Source organism: Rhinopithecus bieti, unplaced genomic scaffold (assembly GCF_001698545.2).
Source record: "Rhinopithecus bieti isolate Rb0 unplaced genomic scaffold, ASM169854v2 scaffold_70516, whole genome shotgun sequence".
NCBI classification, from domain to species: domain Eukaryota; kingdom Metazoa; phylum Chordata; class Mammalia; order Primates; family Cercopithecidae; genus Rhinopithecus; species Rhinopithecus bieti.
This window is the reverse complement of record NW_016826783.1, coordinates 894,676-919,506: the sequence shown is the minus strand read 5'-3', so window position 1 is coordinate 919,506 and position 24,831 is coordinate 894,676. Positions and strand designations below refer to the sequence as shown.

At 35.4% G+C, this 24,831-nt stretch overlaps 1 pseudogene across 1 annotated transcript in view; it reads left to right on the top strand.

Annotated features, from left to right (window-relative positions):
- Positions 1-1,623: 1,623 nt before the first annotated feature.
- The window catches only part of LOC108523086 (protein unc-13 homolog C-like), a 261,211-nt pseudogene continuing 238,003 nt past the window's right edge, over positions 1,624-24,831 (top strand). Inside the window, exons 1-2 of the transcript XR_001883691.1 lie at positions 1,624-1,642; positions 2,223-2,287. The product of XR_001883691.1 is annotated as a protein unc-13 homolog C-like (transcript). The remainder of the gene's footprint in view (positions 1,643-2,222; positions 2,288-24,831) is intronic.

Sequence of the window (24,831 nt, the reverse complement as noted above, 5' to 3'; positions counted from 1 at the left end):
TGTCTGTCTATCTATCTATCTATCTATCTATCTATCTATCTATCTATCTATCTGTTTGTTTACTGAGACAGAGTCTCGCTCTGTCGCCCAGGCCTGAGTGCAGTGGCCAATCTCGGCTCACTGCAAACTCCGCCTCCCAGGTTCACAACATTCTCCTGCCTCAGCCTCCCGAGGAGCTGGGACTGCAGGCGCCCGCCACCATGCCCGGCTAATTTTTTGTATTTTTAGTAGAGACGGGGTGTCACCGTGTTAGCCAGGATGGTTTCCATCTCCTGACCTCGTGATCTGCCCACCTCAGCATCCCAAAGTGCTGGGATTATAGGCGTGAGCCACCGCGCCTGGCCAGTCATTCGATTATTTTAAATGATAATTCGGGTACAATTTTCTTGAATATGGTATATTATTATTCTGCAATAATGCTAAATTTTATTTCCTTTATTTTATATGGTATTTTAAAATGATTATGGCCATACATTTGTCTTTTATTACTTTACAATACATTTTACCCTGTTTTGCATTGGAAGATACAACCCTGAGATACTGTAAAATCTGCACCAAAATATTTACTTATGATAGTTAATCAGTCTATATTTAATGAGTCAAGAAAGGTAATGCATTTCAGATTTTCATCAGTAAGGGTCATCATTGAGCTACATGACCTTGGACAAATTTTAATCTTTCCAGTGCTCATTTATATAAAGAAGGAGTTTGAACTAAATAAACTCCAGGGTCACTCCAACTCTAGCATTTTGCCAACTTGTATCCATAGAGAAGTTTCTCCAATTTTATGCTAATAAGCAAAGATGAAATAATGAGTTTCAGAGCAATAGTACTATGTAAGGTAGTGATAGACTATATCCTATGACCTGGCAAACTTAAACCTGGGTTTAAAAAATGATGACGCAGTAGTCCATTCTCCATCTCCTTGGACCCGTGAGCAGTTGGACCTGGAAAATGTTGGCCCTATGATTTATCTTAAATTACATCTGAAGGCTGTAGACCAAGCCCCCTTCACTGTTTTGTCAAGCTCATCTGAAACATTAGATGTAAAGAGCACCAGATGGGAGATCAGGAGCCCTGGATTTGTGTCCCTCTTCTGCCATTTACTAGCTTTGTGATCTTAATCAAGTCACTTAACCTCTTTAGGCATCAGTTTTCTTATTTGTAAGATGGACTCAACTTAATCTTTTAGCTCGTAAATTCTATGAGATGAGAAGCCAATTAGTCAAAGTATTTGTGATCGTATTTCAGAGTTGGATCTAGGCTCTTGACTCCAAAGAATTTGGTAGTTTACCCAATGTGTCTAGTAAGTGGCAGAGCCTCAGTTGGAGCCCAGGACTTCTGATTCTTCAACTGTGTTCTTTTCTTAATATGACACGCTGTCTTTCATTAAATCCTGTAATCATTTTTATACTTTTCAAGCATTCTATTACATTTCCCCGCTCTTTAAATTATGAGAACCCACTATCCTTGTTCCCTTGGTGCTCAACCTTGAAACTGTTTATTTATAATTTTAAACAATGTAACATATTAACACTCTGTTCATGTATGTGTTTGAACGATTTCTTGAAAAGTACTCCATCTAACATTTATCCCTTCTTTTCCTGATTCTCTTTCAGATAGCAGTTCTGTGGATGAAAAGGTTTTAAATCATACTTATTCTTCCCTCCTGAGGGATCTTGTCTTTTGTACATGTTTGTTTGTGACATATTAGACCTGTTTGATTCCTCTGTTTTAGTTTTGAAATGTGCATGTTATCCCAGCTTTCCATTATTTGGTTGTCCTTTAAGTGTGCCCCTGATAATGTTGCATTTATGGAGAGGTCACACCTTGCCAGCTGCGCTTACCTTAGCTATACTTGCCAACCTAGGGGTCTGCTACGGTCAAACACAGCATCTTTTCTTCAGTCTGGCTAAACATGACCTTTCTGACTGACTCATGATCTTCATTGCACATATCAAGTTTTAAGGGCAAACAGCATCTGGAATATCATATATTTTCCTGGACTCTGCCAGTGCATTTGTTTAAATGCTGACAGCTAATTTCAAAACCTGTACTCGTAAAAACATAGCAGCTTTGACTTGGAGCTGACCCTGCTTAGCATCTGTCATACTAGGTGTTACGTGTGTAGTGCAGTTGACCTGTGTCCCGATTTCATGTACATAAAACTGTAGTATGCTAAAAGCCTGTTTGTTTTGTTTTTCTCTCACTCTTCATTTAAGGCTCGAATAGTAAGTGGCAATGATTTGGATGCTTCCAAGTTCTCTGCACTCCAGGTGTGTGGTGGGTAAGTATCTTTATACCTTTGTAATTTATTCCATTCATCAGTGGTACTTGGCTGTGCTCTCAACATATATGCTTTGAATGCAGGATGCTGCATGATTAACTAGTCTCATTGCTACTTTATTTCACAATAAAGTCAACATTACAGCATTTTCTTAAAAAAAGTTAACTATAAAATGATTCTAAAAATATGAATATGTGTATAATTATATATATATAAGTCAAAATCACCTAACCAGTTTAACTGTTAACATTAACATTACATACCCAACTACAACCACATAATTTTACATGATTGAATTCATATTGACACATTTCATGCTCTCTTTCAATTTGCTTGTTTTCATAATTATATATGTGCATGAACTTTTTCATATCAATAACTCCATGAATGTAATCGATACAATTCTTTTTCACAGTTGCATAGTATTACATTTAACATGAGTATCAAAGTATTTAAAATGTAATCACAAAAATAATGTATGAAATTTATTTTCTGTGTAAAAAATTCAAGCAGCCTCGTCTTTAATGGTAAAAGTTACACACTGGTATCAGTGTGGTATGAACGTTCATAGGCATTTTGCTGCATGTTTGCAATACATATCTATGTTGATATAAAATAAGTAGTTTTGCATGGTGATATTTTTTGCATTTTAACATAAAACAGTCCACTCCGTGTAAATAAATAAGCATGAATTTAATGCTGACTTTGTATCCATGCTGTTATAATTGTTCTATACATAATGACTCACTTAATCTTTACAATGGCCATATGAGGTAAGTACTATTTTGACTCTCATTTTAAAAATGAGGAAACCAATCCACAAAGCACTTATGAAATGTTTCCTTAAGACAGCTAGCAAGTGGCAAAATCAGTATTCAAGCTCAGTTAATCTAATTCCAGAGCCTATAATCTCAATCGAAATGCCTCATTGCCTCTGCAGCTTACTGGTCTCTTTTTTTTCCATTTAATGACAAATGCCTTGCAAAATTTTCTACTTTATTATTTTGAAGTGGTGCAAATATTTGAAAACATTCATACAACATGTTTTATTCTTCTGCTGGTGGGTTTTCAAAATTGTTTCTAATTCGTAATTGTAAATTATGACATAATTGTAAATACTATGGTAAATATAATAGATTTTAAAAGTGTAATTTATGGATCAATGCTTGCACACAGTTTTTATATTCATATATACCTCTTTATATATGAATATATAGAGATATCTATATAATTGATTATATATCTATCTATTTATATAGATTTTTTTAAAAATTGAGACCAGGTTTTGTCATGTTGTTCAGGCTGGTCTTGAACTCCCGAGCTCAGGCGATCCACCCACCTCGGCCTCCCAAAGTGCTGGGATTATATGCACGAGCCACCGTCCCTGGCCAATAATTTAAATCTATATACATATATATATGTATATTAGATGTTTTATGCTGAAATTTGAATACATTGATGTACAGTATAAACAGAAGCAAAATTTAGAGCCATCTTTTAGTTTTTTTATCTAGGCAAAAATTTCACAGTTCTGTTTTATAATACACTCATTTTTTCAAAATAATTTTATTGTTAAATACATCCACATGTTACTTATTTCAAATAAAATACTTGTAACATTTAAAGTGTTAAATTTAAAACTCCTACAAATTTATATATATGTATCATTTTATTTTGATTTTCCAAATAGAAGTGATTAAGATGTTATTTCTGTTACATCTTTAACTTCAATGTCCTTGAAATAAATATGTGAAGAATTGCTCCCATTCATATTCTAATGTTATAGTAATTTAAATAAGTTATAAAATCAGTTGTGGTAAAAGATCACTATGAATTATTCAGAGAAATTAAGGTAGTAAATAAACTACTGTCTCTCCTACAACACCACAAATACTGTGTCTTTAAGTTTACCAGCAATAATAATTTGACAACTAAATAAAATGTTTGTCTTAGGAAATAATTAAGTTGAATTCTAATTTAATTATGAAAAATGTTGGTACATAGTGTCACATACCTGGAGGTTTATCTGAGTTTATGATGTTACAGATTCTGCACCTCCCCCTCAGCTACAGCATCTATCACTTCGTGAAAGTTTGATTTGCTAACTCTGTCTGAATATGGACTTAATCCTTGTCAGAACAAGAGTTAATCTACATCCATCCTTTTGTTAAGCACATGCAGTATAAATGTCTGGCTAAAATAGTTTCTCTTTACATTTCGAATAGATCTTTCCACACTGTTACATTTTCTGAAAATGCCTCTTTCAACGACTTTCTAAGGGATTTTGGAACTGTGATAGTATGGGAAGGGGGTGATAGCTTTCAGTCATCAAGACAATTTATCATTGCCTGAATGCTTATTTTCTCTTAAAGAACCGCAAGGATATATTTACATATGAACCTTCAATCACAAGCTCTTTCTGAAAGATGTGCTTATTTTAATTTTTTCTATAAATATTTATATATTTTAAAATAAATAAATACGGTTTAAATATCACTTCTATACATCCTAAAAAACTATGACCGGGGCAGAATTTCAAAATACGGAGTCATTACTTTTCTATTACAATGCTGCTAAATTCTTCACTTTTCTACCTTTGCCATCCCCAATCAGTTCAGAACCAAACCACATTCATCCTTTCCTTAGTTTACTCAAGTGTCAGTGAAAGAATAATCTATACACACTAAAACAAATTAATAAGCTATATACACTGAAACCAGATAATGAAATTAATAATTCTGCTTTCTGATTTCTGCTTAGCTGTCTGTACATTTCCTATAAGTGTTGGCAGAAAAGACATGGCAAATTTCATTCTGTTTTTCCTATCTGTCGTGATAAAAGTTCAGACAGGCTCTGGGGAAAAACTGGAAGAGGGAGAGAGAAGAGGTGACAGAAAAATAAAAGCAACAAGAGAAAGTGGGAAGGATACATGTTTTGGTGAAATCAATGAATTTAACATTTATACCCTTGAGTGGTTTTATAAGATTTTGTTAACTTTTGTCATCTGTGTCAGCAAAGAGTCATACACAAAGCACACAGCAACTCAATATGAAAAGTACAAGAGGTTTATTGGGCAGAAATGTCTCAAAGATAAAATGGAGAGATAGCAGAAGTAGGTGAGAAGAGCCATTGGACCATGACACAGTTCTTACATTTGCGAAAGTATATGGAGTAGGAAGGAGAATTGGGTATGAAAAGCCTGAAATTGACTATACTGAGGATAAAATAAAGCCATTCAGACAAATGGAGAGAAAAGTTTGCTTATTAGTGGAGTCTTTCATTGGGTACAAGTGGCCAGCTCTATTATCTCCCCGAAGTTTAGCCATTGGTTGGGAGCAGCTTGGGGGAGGGTGTAGCCTAGGGGTGAATGCTGCAGTGGATACTGCAGGTGTGGCAGCTGGAGGCTCTTACCCAGCTATCCTACTGTCAGCAGATTCTCTCTAAGGGGTATCTGAGTGATACATGCCCATGGTTACACAGCATCAATTTGATGAAACTACTTTTACTCAATGATAGTGAACAGAGTCACATGAGTACCTTCTCCAAATGTGAAACAAGATTTTAATTAGAAGAACACTCTTTTGGTGCTTTCATTGTATATGACTTAAGTTTCCCTTTCCCTTGACATTTGTAGTTAGAGCTCCACTGGTTGAATTATAAGCAGCATTGCAAGGGGTGTGTGTGTGTGTGTGTGTGTGTGTGTGTGTGTGTGTGTGTTGGTGTGTGTTGGTGTTTGTGTCTATTCTCAAAGTACCAGACTTGCATGCACCACAATTTGGGCAAGTCTATAAAACAGTGGTGGGATTAGGGAAAAACAATTTGGGGAGGATGTTATCATCTGTATTTTCTTTCTTCACTAGTCATTCAAATTCTTCTCTGCATTACGGTTCTCATGGCACTAACTTCCTCGAGCCTATGTGAAATTCCTCTGGCCATGGTTCTGATCTAGGCTGGTGACTTCTATTCCACCTCAACCAGAATGATTGAACCTTTTCAGGAAAGAGGCGGTGGTTACAGAAGTGAAGTAATGCAGAGACAGAGAAAAATGAAGAGACACTGTTAAAGGGAAGGACAATTATCACCAGGAACAGCTATCTTGGTAAATGTGAACAAGCTAATTTTCATCCAAAGTCCTATACAATTCCATTGTTTTTCTTAAATTTACCTTAATTAAAATACCAATTTTTGTTTCTGTTGTAGAACCCAATGTCAGCTAGGTTGTTCAACATATGAATAAAGCTGTTTTAACATATTTTTAATTTTGTGTTACAGTCCTGACATTGGTTTTTTGTTTCTCTATAAAGTTGAGATTATATACTATCCTTACACCCTCTTCCTCTTTCATAGTCTTGACTTCCATGTTTAGCCAGGGTCTAGAATCTTTCACTTAGCATAGAGGATAAAGTTGTTCCTACGCTCCAGGGACTCTTCGCTTAATTTTTCTCATCGCAGCAGTCTTTTCTCTCATAGCTGAGAACATTTTATTTCAGTTCTTCCTATCAAGTCCACCAATTTGATTCTTCCCTATTCCCTCAGATAACTTCCCTATTTTTCAAGGGTCAGAAATTCTCCTAAGCCTAAACATGGGCTGTTTCCACCGATTTTTCTTGTGAGTCAGTGGTTTACCCTACATCACCATCCTTGCATGCTCTGAACCAGGTTTGCCAAATATTAAGAAAATGACAACCCCCACATAACACAGTGCTTTAATCATGGTGACAGGTCACTCTTTGTGTTTGGCTTATGGTTTGGCTCTGTCACCTAAATCTCATCTGAAATTGTAAGCCCCATGTGTCAAGGAGGGACCTGGTAGGAGGTTATTGGATCATGGGGGTCAGTTTCCCCCAGGCTATTCTCATGCTAGGGAGTTCTCATAAGATCTGAGGCTTTAAAATGTTTGGCACTTCCCCTGCCCCCGGCTCTCTGTCTCCTGCTGCCGTGTGAGATGTGACTTTCTTCCCCTTTGCCTTCTACCAGGATTGGAAATTTCCTGAGACCTCCCCAGACATGCAGAATTGTGAGTCAGTTAAACTTCCTTTCTTTATAAATTACCCAGTCTCATGTTGTGTTTTTATAGCAGTGTGAAAATGGACTAATGTGGTCTTTGACCTTTTAGTTAGTTATTTTTAGGGAGCAGCTTCCTTTCCCTCCAGAGAACTTGGTGTAGAAGGAGTTCACTATAGAGTTAGGTAAGAGTGAAATAAAGATTTCTATTTATTATAAGGCTTAACAGATGCAAACATGGCCTACTTTAATAAGTCATTGTTGTATAGTCAGTGAGTCACCATTACCATATTTTTTCAACTTATTTTTATTCATATTACCATTGACCTCGTTTTTGTCCTCAGCACCTTTTACCTAGGCAGTTGCAAACTGATCTTCTGAGACTGATCTTCTAAACAATCTTCCTTTGTTAATTTCTTCTTCCACATTAAATCTAATCTCTACACTGTTAAAGATCAATGCCTTTAAAGCACGGGCCTTTCTACTTAAATATCTTTAATGACTTTTTTTTTTCTTAAATGTAAAGGACAGTTGGCCCTCTGTATCTGTGGGTTCTATATCTGTGGATTCAAACAGCTGTTGATTGAGAATCTGCTAAACAATAATAATCAGTAGCAATGAAACAATAAGAAGCACAAAAAGAAATTCAAGACCACAACTGTTAATACAGCATTTACATTGTATTTGGTGGTATAAGTAACCTACAGATAATTTAAAGTATATGGGACGATGTGCACAGGAAATACACAAATACTGTGCCATTTTATATAAGGCAGTTGAGTATCTGCAGATTTGGGTCTCTGATGGGTGATCCTGGAACTGATCTGTATAGGTCTTTTCACATGGTTTTGAATATCTTTTTTGATTTCTATTTCTCTTTCTTTTTACTGTGGTAAAGTATTATCACTGTTTTTAGTGTTTCTATTTTTTTGTATCAGTCTGTAGCATATAATAGTTTGATAAGTTGCATAGATTTAGCAAGATTCTTATCCTCCAACTTGATTTTAAATTCCTAAGGAGTTTAACTTAAATTCCTAAGTTCGCTTGCTTAAATTATTACAGGAGAAACAATCCTTGACATCTCTTGGCCACAACCATGTTGGGCACAATCATGCCACAAGGCAGTTGCAGCTGCTAGAAAGGAGCCTCATGTGAGACTTCAGGGAGTACGCCCAATCACAGACTCTTGATTGTATCATGCCTGTTAGTCCTCAGCACACTGTCTGCAGTCCTCACGCAGAGCAAACACATAATATCTTATGCACAAAGGCTTAATCTAGATAGAGAGTTTCTTAATTAGGAAAACTGATAGCCACAAGGCCATCAGCTTTCTAAAACCCATGAATCAAGGAGTGGTTGCTGAGCCATTAGCTTCTTGTGGTCAAGAAGACTGCCTGTCTAATTTTGGCCTACCTCCAGCTCTCTCTAGTCTCAGGAGCAGTTGATTATCTTCTCTACTTGGAAAGTCATAAGATCATTAGGTTAGCTTTTGATGTCAGCTACAAAGACCAGACATTGGGGTGACTACTTCAATGTGTGGATCTATGGGACCTCACAACCACATTCCCATATTTAGTGGGAAATAGACTTTGGCACAGCATCTATGAAATTAAGATGAACTTTACTCTCTATAATCTTAACCATGCTTAGTTAAGCCATAGTTTTCTTGAGGTAGATTATAAACAATTTCGGTTAGGCATACTTTGTTCCTAAATTTATGGTGGCAAAATAATCATAAAACTGACTCAGAAGATTTAAAAAATGGAGCTGTCATCCTGAAGCTACTAATAGCTCATAGTTCACCAAGTTGTAGATTGGCACCTTTTTGATCACCTCACTTTCTGGCTTGGGTTTATAGCTTAACATTCTTTCTTACTCAGTGGTAGACCATAAACCTAGGAAAAACACTTGACTATTACCCACAGTTGATCAGGGATACTGTATAAGAATCCCCCATCTTCGGGTAATATTAGAAAATAGGTCCATCCATCCATCCTCACACATAGATAAGAAACCTGACATCTATTCTAATAGAGGCCGTCTTCTGAGCTTTAGGAGGCTGACGATAAAAAGTTGTTCTCCCAAATCACATTTTTTACTTCCATTATTTAATAGTATTTAAGAATATGAAACCTCAGGATAATCCTAGGTGTAAGCCAGGAGAACCTCCAATTTTACTCATTGTATGAAAGCTACTCTTTTTTCTTCCTTTCTTTCTTTCTTTCTTTTTTTTTCTGAGATGGAGTCTCGCTCTCAACCAGGCTGGAATGCAGTGGCATGATCTCGGCTCACTGCAACCTCCGCCTCCTGGGCTCAGGTAATTCTCCTGCCTCAGCCTACCGAGTAGCTGGGATTACAGGCATGTGCCATCATGCAGGGCTAATTTTTTTGTATTTTAGTAGAGATGAGGTTTCACCAAGTTGCACAGGGTGGTTTCAAACTCCTGAGTTCAGGCAATCTGCCTGCCTCAGCCTCCCAAAGTGCTGGGATTACAGGAGTGAGCCACAGCGCCCGGCATTTACATTTCAGATCGAGATTCACATGACCCCACATCCCTTTCGAGCCACAAAGCAGATAATGGCTCTACTTTGGGGAAGGAAATCAGAGCTGCCATCAACTCTGACAACTTCCCTTTAGCCAGTTCCTGGCACTGGAGCCTTCCATAATTGATCTACACAGCACTGGTTGGCTTCTTAGAAAGGGCCTGCTTTTCCTTTCATCTTTAGGTGATTGCCGATAAAAACACATTCAGTAGGAAATTTGCCTTTCCCTGATTTCTGTGAGCCACTAACTCGACCTCATAATATTTGAGATGTACTTTAAAAGAACCCCAAATCATGCACTTCCAAAGGACTAGTATTTGGTAAGACCATCTCAATATTAGCGATATAAGTTTCATCACACACCCAACTCCCAAGGCCAGTCTGTTCTCAATTAGAAAACTAAGGCCATCAACATAAGCTTAAGCATTGTACTACTTCTATCTCCTTACCCTCATGAACTCATTCACAATTTTTTTTCTCACTCCAAGGTCTATATCTCAAGCCAATGCTGGTACTCTCTTCTGGCTTTGAGTATCACAGGAATGCCAACTTAATATAGCAGCAAGCAGGGCCAATCCAGCCTCAGAAAAATGAAATTGCTAGTTAAGAAACTTGTTTCTGAGAAAAAAGTGTTATATTGAAACACATTTCCTTCTCTGTTCAATTTGCTTATTCAACATTTATATATTACTATACATTTCAGCTCTTTATATATCAGATTCTTAATCATGAACCCTAAGTCTCTATGGCTTAAATTTATTAGGAAATTAATGAATCTTAGCTACATCAGAGAGTCAAGCTTAATCTTCTAGTGCCTTCCAGATATTCTTTGAGTTTGAAGAGTAGCAAATTAAAATCACTGATACATCCTTTATGAAGACAGTGTTTGAGTCGTCAGTCTTAAAGTGGTGCAAGTTTAGTAACTACAGAAAATATCATCTGTTACATTGAGCAGAATAATCACTTGTGTCAGAAAATTACCAGCTATTAGCTGGGAAACACTGAAAATAACCCCACTAAATAAGATGGAAAATGTAAGAAATACCATGTTTCCTGCACCGACTGGTTCTTTCCAAGCTGTAATTGATGTGACTATTGAGCACATCTAATACATATAAAATTCTTAGAGAGGAAAAAAAAGAGGAACACTGAGGGTGATCATTGTCTTTTCCAATGAGACATATATTGAGTATGTTTTTAGATATCTTTTAATGAATAAATACCTTATTCCATTCAGGTAGATGACATAGATTCCCTCTTATAGACAGACTATATAGTAGTGTAAGAGAACAATAAAATAATCGCTGCTAAAAATGTGTGCTACTGCTGCTATAAACTTGTAAATAGTAGAGATGCTATTCTCTACTACTCACTTCTTATTTAAAATAACAAGTTGGCTTAATCCATATACTTTCTTAAATATGAAACAGCTTCCTCTAAGAACTGCACTGTAATTTTCAGATATGACAAAATCTTTCTAAGACTAGCAGATTAAGAGTTCTTAGTTTTTAGGTTGTCTTAACATTTAGAAAGAGTATAAAATAAAATAATTAAGCAACATTTTAGATGTCATTTAAAGATGGTCTATCTCAAATTCATAATTATTATGATATAGTAAGTAATACTTTTTGAAATGTTGCAATATAACAGACCCATATCTGAGCATTGTTTAACATTACTTCTTTTAATTCTTGTAGCAACTCTTTGAGGTAGGTATGATAGTTATTATTCATATTTTACAGATGAGGTAATTCAGGAATCCAGACACTATACATCGTCAAGATCAGTGACAGTATTAGAGCTGAGATTTGAACTAGATCTACCTGACTTCAGAATTTGATTGCTTTGGTATTATGCCAAATTGATACAATTTTACAAATCAATAATGCTCATTTTTGGATCTGTTCTGTTAAATAGTGTACTGTACACTTACATTATATTTTAAATTTAACATTACATTATGTATTGGTCTGAAAAGGTTTCTCATTATATGTACCAAATAAATGTAGATCTATTTCTAGATTTTGAAAATATGTTTGCAAAGGAATTTCAGGATATCTCCTAGAAAAATATGACCTAGATAAACTAATAATAGGTTGAATGACTGGACCCAAGGTGTGATAATTCATGGTTGATATTGTACTCAGGAATGGCTCTTATTGAAATGCCTCAGGAATTGCCTTTATATAGATTTTTACAAATTGGTATATAACAGAAACACATATTTAGGGGTACCTGTGGTATTTTGATTTATTCATATAATGCGTAATAATTAAACCAGGGTAATTGAAATATTCATTACCTTAAACATTTTTCTTTATGCCTGGAATATTCAAATTATTCTCTACTAGCTATTTTGAAATGTATAATAAATTACATATTGTTGTAGTCACTCGACTGATTTATTGAGAACTAGGTCTTATTTCCTCTATCTAACTATATTTTTGTACCTATTAATCTCTCTTCTTCCCCACCTCCATTCTGTTCTTCCTAGCCTCTGTTATTCACCTATCTACTTTCTATTGGTATTTTGATACATATTGCATCGAATCTGTAGATTGCTTTCGGTAGTATGGACATTTTAGCAATATTACCTTTTCCAATCCATGAATATGGATTTAGATTGTTTTTAACTGGGAAAGATAAAAATATAAAATACATACTTCTCCAATTTGAGGGTTACATATACCTGGGCAAAATAACTGGTATATTAATAATGGAATTAATGTCTAAAAGATCTTAGCATATTACAACAATGAGCTGAGACTAACAAGATGGAGTATAAATAGTATATTAACCAAGATAACCTAGGTTATGATACAGTAATTAACAACTACCGAATTTCAGTACATTAATTAAATAAAATGTTTTTTCTCATCCATGCAACGTTTCCCTTTTTTCCCCTTTCTTCTCAGAATTTAAGCATGCAACATTTTCAATGCCTGTAGGTACGAGGAGGGTGCACTTTGATCTTCATAGTTGGTCAGGGAACCATGCTGACAGAGGCTTTGCGTTCATACACGCTGAATCTAGAAAAGAGAAGGTTCAAGTGAGAATTCATGTCAGAAGTCTTCGATTATTTAAAAGATTAGGTTAGAAAAGGGACTATATTGTCCTGAGCTTCCCAGTGGACAGAACGTGGATCATTGAAGAAATTGTGTATAGGCATGCTTCTGACCAATATAAGAAGATATTTCCAATCAAGAGCTGTCTTTGTAAATACTAAGTTTCCTACTGCTAGAGATTTTTAAATAAACTAGGTGCTCGGTTGTTAGAAATATTGCACAAGGAATTTAAATATCAGATGCTTGATTATTTAAAACCTATTCCAATCTTAATGTCCTATCCTTATATTCTATCATATATAGTAACTGTATCAGTTAGATATTGCCATGTAACAAACCAGTCCAAAACTCAGTGGCTTAAACAATGAATCCATGGGTCTTGCCTACATTCATTGATACATGTATGGTCAGCCAAACAGGGGCCATTGCTCACATTTCTGGTGGCTGTTTGGCTATTCTGGAGCGGGGCAATTGGGCTGTTATTCATCATCCAGCTGGCCAGACCAAACTTGATTATATGACAGTGACAGGATTCTAAAGGAATAAGTGGAAGCATGCAAGGCCATTTGAATCCAAAACTGGAACTGACAGCTATCACTTTTACCACATTCTATTGTGAAAACACATCATAAGTCCCACTGAGATTCAAAGAATGTGGAAATAAGGCTCTTTTTTTTTTTTTAATAAGAGGAGTGAATGACTGACGCCATTTTTAACAATAGAGTATAATCCTGTATATTCACAGTCTTCAAATTATATATTTTCCACAATTTAGAGAAAATAGAATATCATTTCATATATTTACTTTCACTTAATTATTTGTATTTTGAATAATGAAAAAATAGATATTGCCATGAAAACATCAGAATCTCATTTTCAGTAGTACCTAATTATTCTGTTACAATATGGGATAAAGAGTAATTTACCTTCCAGATAGGTGAATAAAAGTGTTCTGTACATTTAAGAGAAGATGTATTTCTGATTTGGGGTCTCAGTGCAGACTTTATGGAAAAGGTGGAATTAAATTGGGCTTAAATGTTTGGATACAATTTTGACACATGGATATGGAAAAGAAAATGTAGACCAGGAAGCAGTACAAAACTTGAGTTGCATCATAGACAAGAAAGTAGACAGTAGTATGTCCAATCATGTGGAGGAAAAAAGTGGAAAATGTGTTGGGAAATGTAAGTTGAAAGTTTGAATGCCTGACCAAAGACACTAAATTCATTAACCTTTGAATAATGTATTTCTATCATTTGAAATACCTGCATCATGTGAAAAATGACTCAGCTATTCTGGTCAAACAATAACTGCAGGGTGATGGTGACAATGACAGGGAAGAAACTGATAGATTTAAATTCACAAGATTGTATGATTTTCATTAACTAAAGCAGAATCATCTGCCCAAATCTTAATTTTTAGAAAGTCTCCAGAAGCAGGTGCACTTGGGCACAGCAGACATCTTTCTTGCTTTGAGAATTTTTACACAACTCTGTCAACCATGATAAACATCACTGTAACTCCTGCTCATTATCTCGAGGCTTAGACTCTTAAGTTGCTAGGTAGGAAAGGCCAAACCATGGGATTTGTAGAAGCCGTCACTGCTCAGAATCATCTGTATAAATCTTTTTATACAAGATGGCATCATCTGCCATTTAATTTTTACATATAAAGATCTCTTCAGGAAACAATACTTGAAACAGTTATTCCGGAGTCAACAACTACAGAATCATATAATTTAGAAGCTTCTCCACTTTTAACAATAAGTTGCATTTATTTGTGTCAAGTGTGGGAGGTACAAAGCTATAGTGCAAGTGTCAAGGAAATCACGGATTACCTGTAACAGAGTATCCTTTCCAGGCTAGAGCTGAGACTCAGATTTGTCCAGTGTGACATCTGCAAAATCTCTTTCCAATGTATCTGTTTGCTTTCATTGGTTTACACAGGGTCTGAGAATAGAGAAGCTGGACAGTGCCTGCAACTGGGGTTCAAAACTAGACATATTTGATGAAAGACTGTCAGTAGCAGTGAAATTGATGGACAACAGAATTTTTGAAAGGCACGTAGGTTTCCTGTGAGAAGTCTTAACAAAAAGGAAAAAAAGAGCCTGGGATGGCAATTCAGACTCAGCAGTTAGAACTAGAAATCAGAGGAAAGAAGTTCTCATTACTCTGTGTGTGTGTGGGTGTGGCCACCCTGGTTGTATAAGTAACTTTCAAGGAGGGAGAAAAGGGCTGTATGTGAACTTGAGCTGTTTCTCTGGGATCACGTAAAAACTGCTGAGTTCCCCTCTCACCAAATTGAGTGCAAACCAGCCATTGATTACAAATTAGAATTAACACTAAATGAGGATGAATAACATCTTTGCCTTTTCCATTTAGTCAATGGGACTTGAGAAGGGAAAATTCCCACACTGCTTCTGAGGAAAAGACACATAATAATGTGATATGCTAACAAATACGTAGAACTTTGAGTTAGATGGCCTAGTTTTAAATCTTGACTCTATTGCTTATTAGCTGTGTTAGTTTGGGCAAGTCATTTAACCTGTGAGTCTTAATGCTCCATTTGAAAAATGTAGATTATACTCATAATCACATTATAATATAATCGCAAGATCATTTAGTATGTTTTAACTTTCTTTTTAAATCTAGCACACATAGAGAATAATTGTTTAATAATACATTATTAAAAGGTAAATCCTTGCTCATGGTGATCAGAGGTAGGGTTTCTTAGAACTGAGGGGTTTCCTAGGATGCAGCAGTTTCAGTGCTAGAACCAGGAAATCCCTGAGAAAACCAAGATGAGTTTGGCCACTTTATGAGTTTCGAGAGACTCTAGCTACCCCAACGGGCTGCTCAAAGGGTTCTTCTGAGATCAGCATAGCTGTAAAACGTGTATACTTCACTAGAAGCTCTCATTTGGAGAATTAAATATGTTTCTATCTACTCCTACTGGTCTTCTGCCTAAGAAAATGTATAGATTCAAGTGTGGAAAAATAGTAATTGCCTACTCCAGCCCTCTACTTGGCATATATCTTTAGCCATAATTGTTTACCCCTTGAGAACAAGAAAATCGTATCTCAAGAAACTCATCTGCAGAAAGACAAAGGGATAAAGAAGAGAGAAGCCTCAGGATAGAATGGTAAGTTCTTTCTAGAACTGAATTGAGTTGTGAGTAGGAGCAACTTTTAGAACAGGAATTTGTTTTATTGCCTATTTGAGCAAATAAGTAGACCTCATCAGGGATTCTTTCCTTTCTAAATGCTTTGATGTTTGACTGAATACATGGCAGATGCTGCCAAACTTCTTCCCTTTCCATGCCTGGTGCAGTGTCATTTACTTCTTTAATATTAGCTGTTTTTATTTATTTTTTACTTTTTAGAAATAGGATCTTGCTCTGTCACTCAGGCTGGAGTACAGTGGCACAGTCATGGTTCACTGCAGCTTCCATTTCTCGTGCTCAAGTGATCCTCCTACCTCAGCCTCCCAAATAGCTGAGACCACAGGTACATGCTACTACACCTAGCTAATTAAACAACAACAACAACAACAAAATGTAAAGATGGGGTCTCACTATGCTACCCAGGCTGTTCTCAAACTCCTGACCTCAAGTGATCCTCCCGCCTGGCCCCTAAGTGCTGGGATTGCAGGCATGAGCTATCACACCCAGCCAATATTAGCTTTGTTATCTGCTCAGCTGAGATCAGCCTTTTTTCTTTCTGTTATTGCAAACTGGGACATGGGCAGGATTTTATTTTGCTATCTTTGGCAGGAGGGCCCACTTTTCACTGGAGTTAAAGCTAGATACAGATCTTGGCACTGCTTAGAAACTTGACACTTGCTGTATCACACCATTAAACATCTCCCTGCTGGCAACGTGTCTTACTTATTATACTTTAGCTATTTCATGCTCACTATTGAGCAGGCTACAATAGAACTGTTGAGTAAACATGCTGATTCAATAATTTCGAAGTTTGACTAGCATTCAAATTCTTTGTAGAACGCAGACCAGGCAAAATGAACACAGTAAATATCTTACATAGTCTATATACCAAAGGATTTGAGTGGAGAGGAAAACTGAAGGGAGACTATACTATTTCACTCAAAACCAAGTCAACACTTTATTAAGGATACACCAAGTACAAAAACACTGTTTTTTGTATGGGTCTTTTTCGATTAGAGAATGCAGATGCCTAAGGCACTCTCTCCTTGTGCATGTTGTATTTAGCTATGAAGGTAGTTAAAAGGATCAGACAGACAAGGGACCACAGGAACTGCAAAGAAAAAAAACAGGTGTGCCTGTGACTAAAATGTGTCTTAATAATCAGCATTTAAGGGCCTACTTTCTGGCATGAACAAACACTTGGACATGGGAACTAGTGGGTCAAGTTTGGTAGATGTTTAAGGCTCATGGGGGTAATACTGGGACAAAAGGATTTTGAAGATAGGTGAGTGCCAGACTGGAAAGACCTTGAACATCAGCTAAGAAACATGAAGATTTTGCCTATATTTACTAACCTGCTTTTGTAACTTCAAATATCTGAAGGATATTCTGGTTTACCATTACACAGTAGTGCACTAGAGAGAGGATTAGAATTGTTAGAAGGCAGGGGAAGACTAATACATACCTTCCTCTTCCCTTAGTTACTATTGAATTATCTGCCTATCCTGTCCTTCCTTGGGCAAAACATCAATTGTAGGCAATTAGAATTCAGCAAAGGCATTCAAGCCATGAGTTTAAAAATTAAACCTTTGTTGGATGAAGATTGAGGTAGAAGGAATATATGATACATCATGGAAAACGAGACAATTGGAAGGCTTTTGGAATACTATTGACAAAAAAGGACATAGAAGCTACTCTGTCATAATAAATAATGATGCTAGCTTTAAGCATGTTTTGCTCAGGAAAAATGTGAAATGATAGTTAAATAGAAGTGTTAGGTAGACTGTTAGTGAGGATCTAGGTCACTGGAGAAAATTTAGGATTGGTATAGGGATGGGAGAAAGTTTAGGATTGGTATAGTGATTTGAGATTCAACTCTACAGAAGTGATAGCTAGATGAAAATGACAAAGAGAGCATAGAAGCCTAGACTGAATGATTAAGAAAGAAGGATGCTATTACACCCTCCTAACAATGCATACTAGGTTCATTTATATCAAGCAACAGAAAGTTATGACACATGCTCGTTTCATAGAAACTATGGTAAGTTGTTGATCACTCCAGGATATCCTTTACTTACTCATGTTCCAAAAAATCTAAATTACAAAGATCCAGAATCACTTACAATCTTTTTTGATTTAGAAATAGAATCCATGATCTTCAAATTGGGTATAAGACTCTGATGTCTGGAATAATGTTCTTGCTAAATAGCTGTTCAAACGTATAGCTGTGGAAAAGCTTCCTAGTTTCTCTAAAATGATTTTTATATGCATAAGTAAGTAATTACAATTTTCAACTCATTCAGTTGCTATCAGTGTTAAATGAATTGATATATGTGAACATTTAACACAATTTATGACATAGAAAACAAACGTTTCTTACATGTCGGTCATTAGTAATTGCTTCTGGATTGTAAATATGTTCTAATATCTATATCTCTAATGTATTTCTGATAATTAGTTTAAATTTTTATGATAAAGCTATTTTAATGAGAATGTAAGTAATACACTCTTTCAAATGTGAAAAATCTCTAAATTTGCACATTTCTTTGGCAGGTTGATACCTTAGCCTAAAAGGGGTTGGGAAAGCCATTGTGAATAACAGGACAACCTCATAATTAAACAAAAGAGCTCTGTTGAACTACACTGAGTGGATTGTTGTAAAAGAATATTAGCTTTTTTCTTTTTAATTCTTTTTAACTCTTTAGAAATAGGATCTTTCTCTGTCACTCAGACTGAAGTACAGTGGCACAGTCATGGTTCACTGCAGCTTCAATTTCTCATGCTCAAGTGATCCTCCTACCTCAGCCTCCCAAGTAGCCAAGACCACAGGTGCATGCTGTTTGTTCTATACATAGTCTCAAAGTTTATTCTATAAGTCGAATAATAAATAAGAACATTAAGCTGGCCAATTTGGACACAGAGAGTGGAGATCTTGGGCTTGTATGTTAGTCATAAAGCTATGACTTTCTACCAGGTACATGGACACCATTTGACAGTGGTACAAGTCCACTGTTTGACAGTGGTAGGCCAATCATTTTGTCCAGTGAAATAGTAGCTGGCCAATTTAAATATTTATTAATTTAATCATATTTTAATATACTGGAAGTATTAATAACAACTGCCAGAATTTCTCTTATTTGGGAATAAATATCTCAATATTTATTTCTATAACTTCAGAATTGTTCTTGTTTTGGTGTTTTTAGGTTTTGGTTTATATTAGATACAGTAAGCCTTTTGTCAATTATCATTAAAGTTTTGACTTTTTCAGCCGGGCACAGTGGCTCACACCTGTAATCCCAGCACTCTGAGAGGCCAGGGTGGGCATATTACTTGAGGTCAGGAGTTTCAGACCAGCCTGATCAACATGGAAAAACCCTGTCTCTCATAAGAATAAAAAAAAAATTAGCCTGGCATGCACGTCTGTAGTCCCAGCTACTCGGGAGGCTGAGGCAGGAGAATCGCTTGAACCCAGGAGGCAGAAGTTGCAGTGAGCCTAGATCGCACCACTGCACTCCAGTCTGGTCTGGGCTATAGAGACAGATTCCGTTTCAAAAGAAAAAAAAAAAAAGGGAGGCCGAGGCAGGAGGATCATGAGGTCAGGAGATCGACACCATCCTGGCTAACACGGTGAAACCCCATCTCCACTAAAAATACAAAAAATTAGCCAGGCGCAGTGGTGGGTGCCTGTAGTCCCAGCTACTCGGGAGGCTGAGGCAGGAGAATGGCATGAACCCAGGAGGCGGAGCTTGCTGTGAGCCAAGATCGCGCCACTGCACTCCAACCTGGGGACAGAGCGAGCCTTTGTCTCAAAAAAAAAAAAAAAAAAAAAAAAAAAAAGACTTTTTCCAAGCAATTATATAGTCTGTGTCTTAGAGGGATTTGTGATTTTGCTGAAGCACAAATTTATGTTGGTCATCCAGCATTCTTATTTTTTTGCTGCTTTGCTCTCTAGTCATTAGGAAATTACATATGATAGAGTCATATTGTTACTCATAAATTCATGTGCATGTGTGTACGTGGCTGATGTCTACTGTTTAGGATTTGTTTTGCTTCTTACAGCAGATGATCTATAACCGCAAAAGGGTTAAGGTGAACTCAGGCAATTGACTAGATATAATCTCCAGTAATTTCACTAAAGGCAGGGACTGGTCCATTTCCCTGTCTGGTTCTGTCTACTGCTGGTTACCTGTGATTGCAGAATTTAGAGACCTGATTCCCTTGGCTTGTGACACTATGCAATCATGGATAGACAGAGCAGAAGGCATTCAAAGAGAATAGCTGGGCAGCTCTTGCAATCAGGCAGAGAACATATGAAATATCGTGGCCTTATACTAAAAGATTTCCTGGTAAGGAAATTTCAAAAACTCTATTCCCATCAAATACAATCTGATATTTTGTCACCTTCACTGTCTGAATAAGATTCTTTTTATCAAAACCAGAGTCCTGCTTTTACGTTAATTTAGCCTATTATGTCCTCTATCTTTTGAGACCCGCTCCAGGAAATAGACAGTTCCTTGGCTATTAGTGAGAAAGATTTCCTAGAACTTTCTCCATCTCCTTCCATTGCATACAATACAAACTACTTTATTCTTTAGTTAATATGACTTTTAGTTTCCATTTAATTCATTCTCTAAGATCTTACAGAAATGTATTTTTTTAAAAACTCATGTTGGTTTAAAATAGTTCCCTGAATAATCCCTTATTAAAACTCAATAAGATTAAGCATGAGGGTGATATCAAGAGATAAACCGATATTGAATAATGCAACAGGTTTGAGGAATGAAGGGGCAGACATCTTAGCAGGGCCATCCTGTGAATATGTTACCTTACATGGCAAAAGGCACTTTGCAGATATGATTGAATTCAGGATCTTGAAATAGATTACCCTGGATTATCTGAGTGGGCCCAATATAATTACAAAAGTCCTTATAAAAGAGGTGTCAGTTTCAGAGAAGATGTGATGATGAATGGGAAGCAGAGACTGGAGAAATACAAAAAAGGGGCTATTAGCCAAAGACTGCAGGCAGCCTCAACCTCTGGAGCAGGAAAAGACAAGGAAACAAAATCTCCTATAAAGCTGCCAGAAGGAGCAGAGCCTTGCAGAGACCTGAATTATAGGATTTCTGGCCAGAATTGTAAGATGGTGAATTTCTGTTGTTACAAGCCATTAAATTTGTGATAATTTGTTATAGCAGCAATAGTAAACAAATATATTCTCTGTCCATTTTTTAAATGTGTCTAAATCATTTTTAAACTTTACCACCAGAGTGCTTTGCATCTTTGGGAACACCCACCGGTTCTTTTTAGTTACCTTCTTCTACCCAGGATGTTTGTTTTATAAGTAGAGCCTGTTGTGCAAATTCACTGCCATTACTTCCTGAGGATTGGGATTGCTTTTATCATAAATCTAACAGAAGTCATTTACCCAGTATCTACTAGGTGCTTTATGCTGTTCTAGGTATTATTTTAATGTATCCTCTTCTCTAAGAGATCATAATCTCTTTTGTAATCATGAGTTGAATAATAATTTTGGAGAGTGAAGTTACTTGGAATCAGAAGAAATAATTATAGTGTTTTCAATTAACTTATGTAGAAAGAAATTTCTAGCTGAAGAATTATAGTTCTCAGAATGTAAATCATAAGCCTGCCTGACTGTGAATTTATGGGATGAATAAGACTAGAGAGCTAATATACAGTATGAATAATATGGCTGTAATAGTGTTTGGTATAGTGGGAATTTGCTAAGAGAGTAGATTTTAGATGCTCTTACAGAAAAAAAGGGTAACTGCAAAATGATGCTTGTGTTATTTTGCTTGACTATAGTAACGATTTCATTATGTGTAAGTATATTAAAACATCTTGTTATATACCTTAAATATATTCGGTTAAAGAAAAAAGGGAGAGCTAGCGAGCAAAAGGTAATTATATGTAAATAGTTAGACTTTATGTGTAGTTTAATTTAAATTATGTCTAATCTATACACATGTAATTTAAATAATCTAACTTGAATACACCTTAAAATGTGTTTATGCTCTTTTTTAAAAAATTGTAGTAGCTATGTAGGCATAAAAGTTTTCTTAAATGTAATAAATCGTATATAACGTTTTCCTAATTATGTTGTGTATCATTTGCTATACCAATGTAAACCAAATTAAAAACACTGTCTTCATCTTAGACAATGGGGCTTGTCCAAGTATTTGTGTGGATACAATACATAAGTAAAAAAAACTCAATAAATAAGTAAATAAAACATCAGTAGGACAGTGCTAAAATTAAAACAACAGAACATGAGGCTTACATCTAGGTGAGAACAGGTATTGCAAGTGGCTACAGCATCTGCTCTGTCAATTCAGCTGGGCTTCTAGAGCCATCAGCCTCTTGCAGGGTTGCTTTCACTAAACAATTATGGAATGTAAATTCGCAGCTCAGTGTCAAGTGTTCTGGATTGATGTAAATGATTTGGGTTTAATTTTTCTCAGAACCGTCTGGTTGGCACTGAAGGACTAGAAAAAAGGACAATTCTATGGTTTCTAAACATTAAAAAATCACAGACAGCTCTAGTATTGGAGTAATTTCATCATGATATTTTGTAATTTGAAATTTTAGCTAATGTAGTAACAGTTGGTTTACCTGTAGGTTTTGATATGTCTCATTATATTGTAAAATAACTTTTATTAAAATATGCAAAATATAAAAACAAAATCACTTGTAAAATCCTCTACCCAGAGGTAAGTAGAGTGGACAGTGTGCATATGTGTGTTATTGTAAAGTCAATAATCATTTTAAAATTTCAAAGATTCTTGAGAGTGAAGGAAGTTTAAAAAGTCACCTTCCCTTTGCTTCCAGTGTCCCCTTTCCCACTTCCAACAGTGAACCGCTGTTTACAATTTTTGAATACTCTCCCAGAAATACTTTGAAGAAATACGTGTGCGTTTGTGTGTATACATATGATTTTAATAAACATGAAATCATGGTCAGTACAATATTATAGCTCTATTTTCACCTAAAGGTGTTAATAACAATCAATAATTATTATGTGTATATATTTTGATAAATTCTGTAAGAATATGGAAAAAATGAACTGTTATAAACATTATGTGTCAGGTACTAATATTTTTATCCCATTATTTCATTTAATTCTCACAACTATATTAAGTGGTTCCCATTGCTGCTATTTACAGATGAGAAAATTGAGGGGTTAAGAGGAAGTCTAAGGCCACACAGTGAGTAAATGACAGAACTGGGTTCTGATCCCAGCCCCGTCTTACTTCAGAACTTAAGTACTGTAGTTCTTACATCAATAGATAAGTTATCATGTTTATATACTATTGTAAAACATTCAAATATAATAATGTAGCATAATTTCTTTAATCAGCATTTTAACAGCAGGTTTTAGGTTACTTCATTTTTATTATTGGATGTAATGTGTCTTCAAAATTATTGCTCTAAGTATAATTACTGATTTAGTAAATTGTCCTCAACAAATATTTTATTTTTAAAAATTTTGTGTTCATTTTATAATTTTCTCTGCTTCCCTCTCTCTTCTTCTGTCTTCCTTTTTTTCTCCCTCCCTTCCTCTCTTTTTCTCCCTTTCTTGCCAATCTAAAAGGTCAAAATTTATCTCATTTTAAAATTTGTATTATTTTAACAGATGAATTCAAAATGTTTTCTTATTTCTTGCCATTTGCATTTGTTATTTTGTGATTGTTCATCTATTGTTCTCATCACATTTATCTTCTGTGGTAAATTATCTTTATTAAGGTTTGTAGGAGTTATTTATGTAATAAGAGTATTTTTGGCTTATGTTTCAAAGTCACCTTTCCAGTTTATCATATTTTAAATGTTATTGTAGCATTATCCATCTTGAACAGATTTTTATTTTACTAAATCTATCCATATTCTCTTGATTTCTGCCTTCATATCATGCTTATGAAACTATTTCCAACACAAAATTATGAGAATATTTGCTTCCAGTCTTCTTATAGCAAACATTTGTATATTTAGTCTGTATTGATTTATTTGAATGTATGGTAGGAGACATGAAAAAATATTATTTATTCAATTATTTATTTATTACCCTAACATGCCTTAAAAATATTATTTCTCCAAATATTTAACATTTTCATTATTTATAATATGGAAAATTATATATATTTGTAACCAAATCATTGTTAAATTTGTTGCTAGATATTCAATATTTCTGGTTCCTTGTATGATTGGGATCTCGCCCATTTTTACTGTAATTGGTTCTTTCTGTTCTTTTAAGAGTTTTCGATGTTCAACTTTTATATGCTACTAAGCAAAAGTGAATCATTCTGCTTATTAATATTAAATAGAAAGAGCTTTTGGCCACGGTCATTTTGTTCTTGGACAGCTTAGATATGTCTTGCTTCCTGTTCCTGATTATTTTTGAGGTAGTTTATGAATACTATAACCCAATGTGTCTGTTAAATTCAACAGCGGTGTCAAGGCCAAAAAATTAAGAACTTTAGCAGAGTTCTAGGATTATATTGGAAATAAAAGGAGAAAAAAATCAGAGAAAACTAAAAATAAAATATAAATATTACATATGCATATACGATACATTTTTAACAAAGCAAACATTAAAGAGGGCATAAATGAATCCTGCAACTCATAACAAGTGCTGTGTCTATGCAATTAGCAATATTCACCAAGAATCAATAAAAGTGATCAATAAAATGGAAAAATGCTAAGGGTGTGGCTGAAAACATATTTCAGTTTGATCACCTATCAACCTAATGTTAATTCA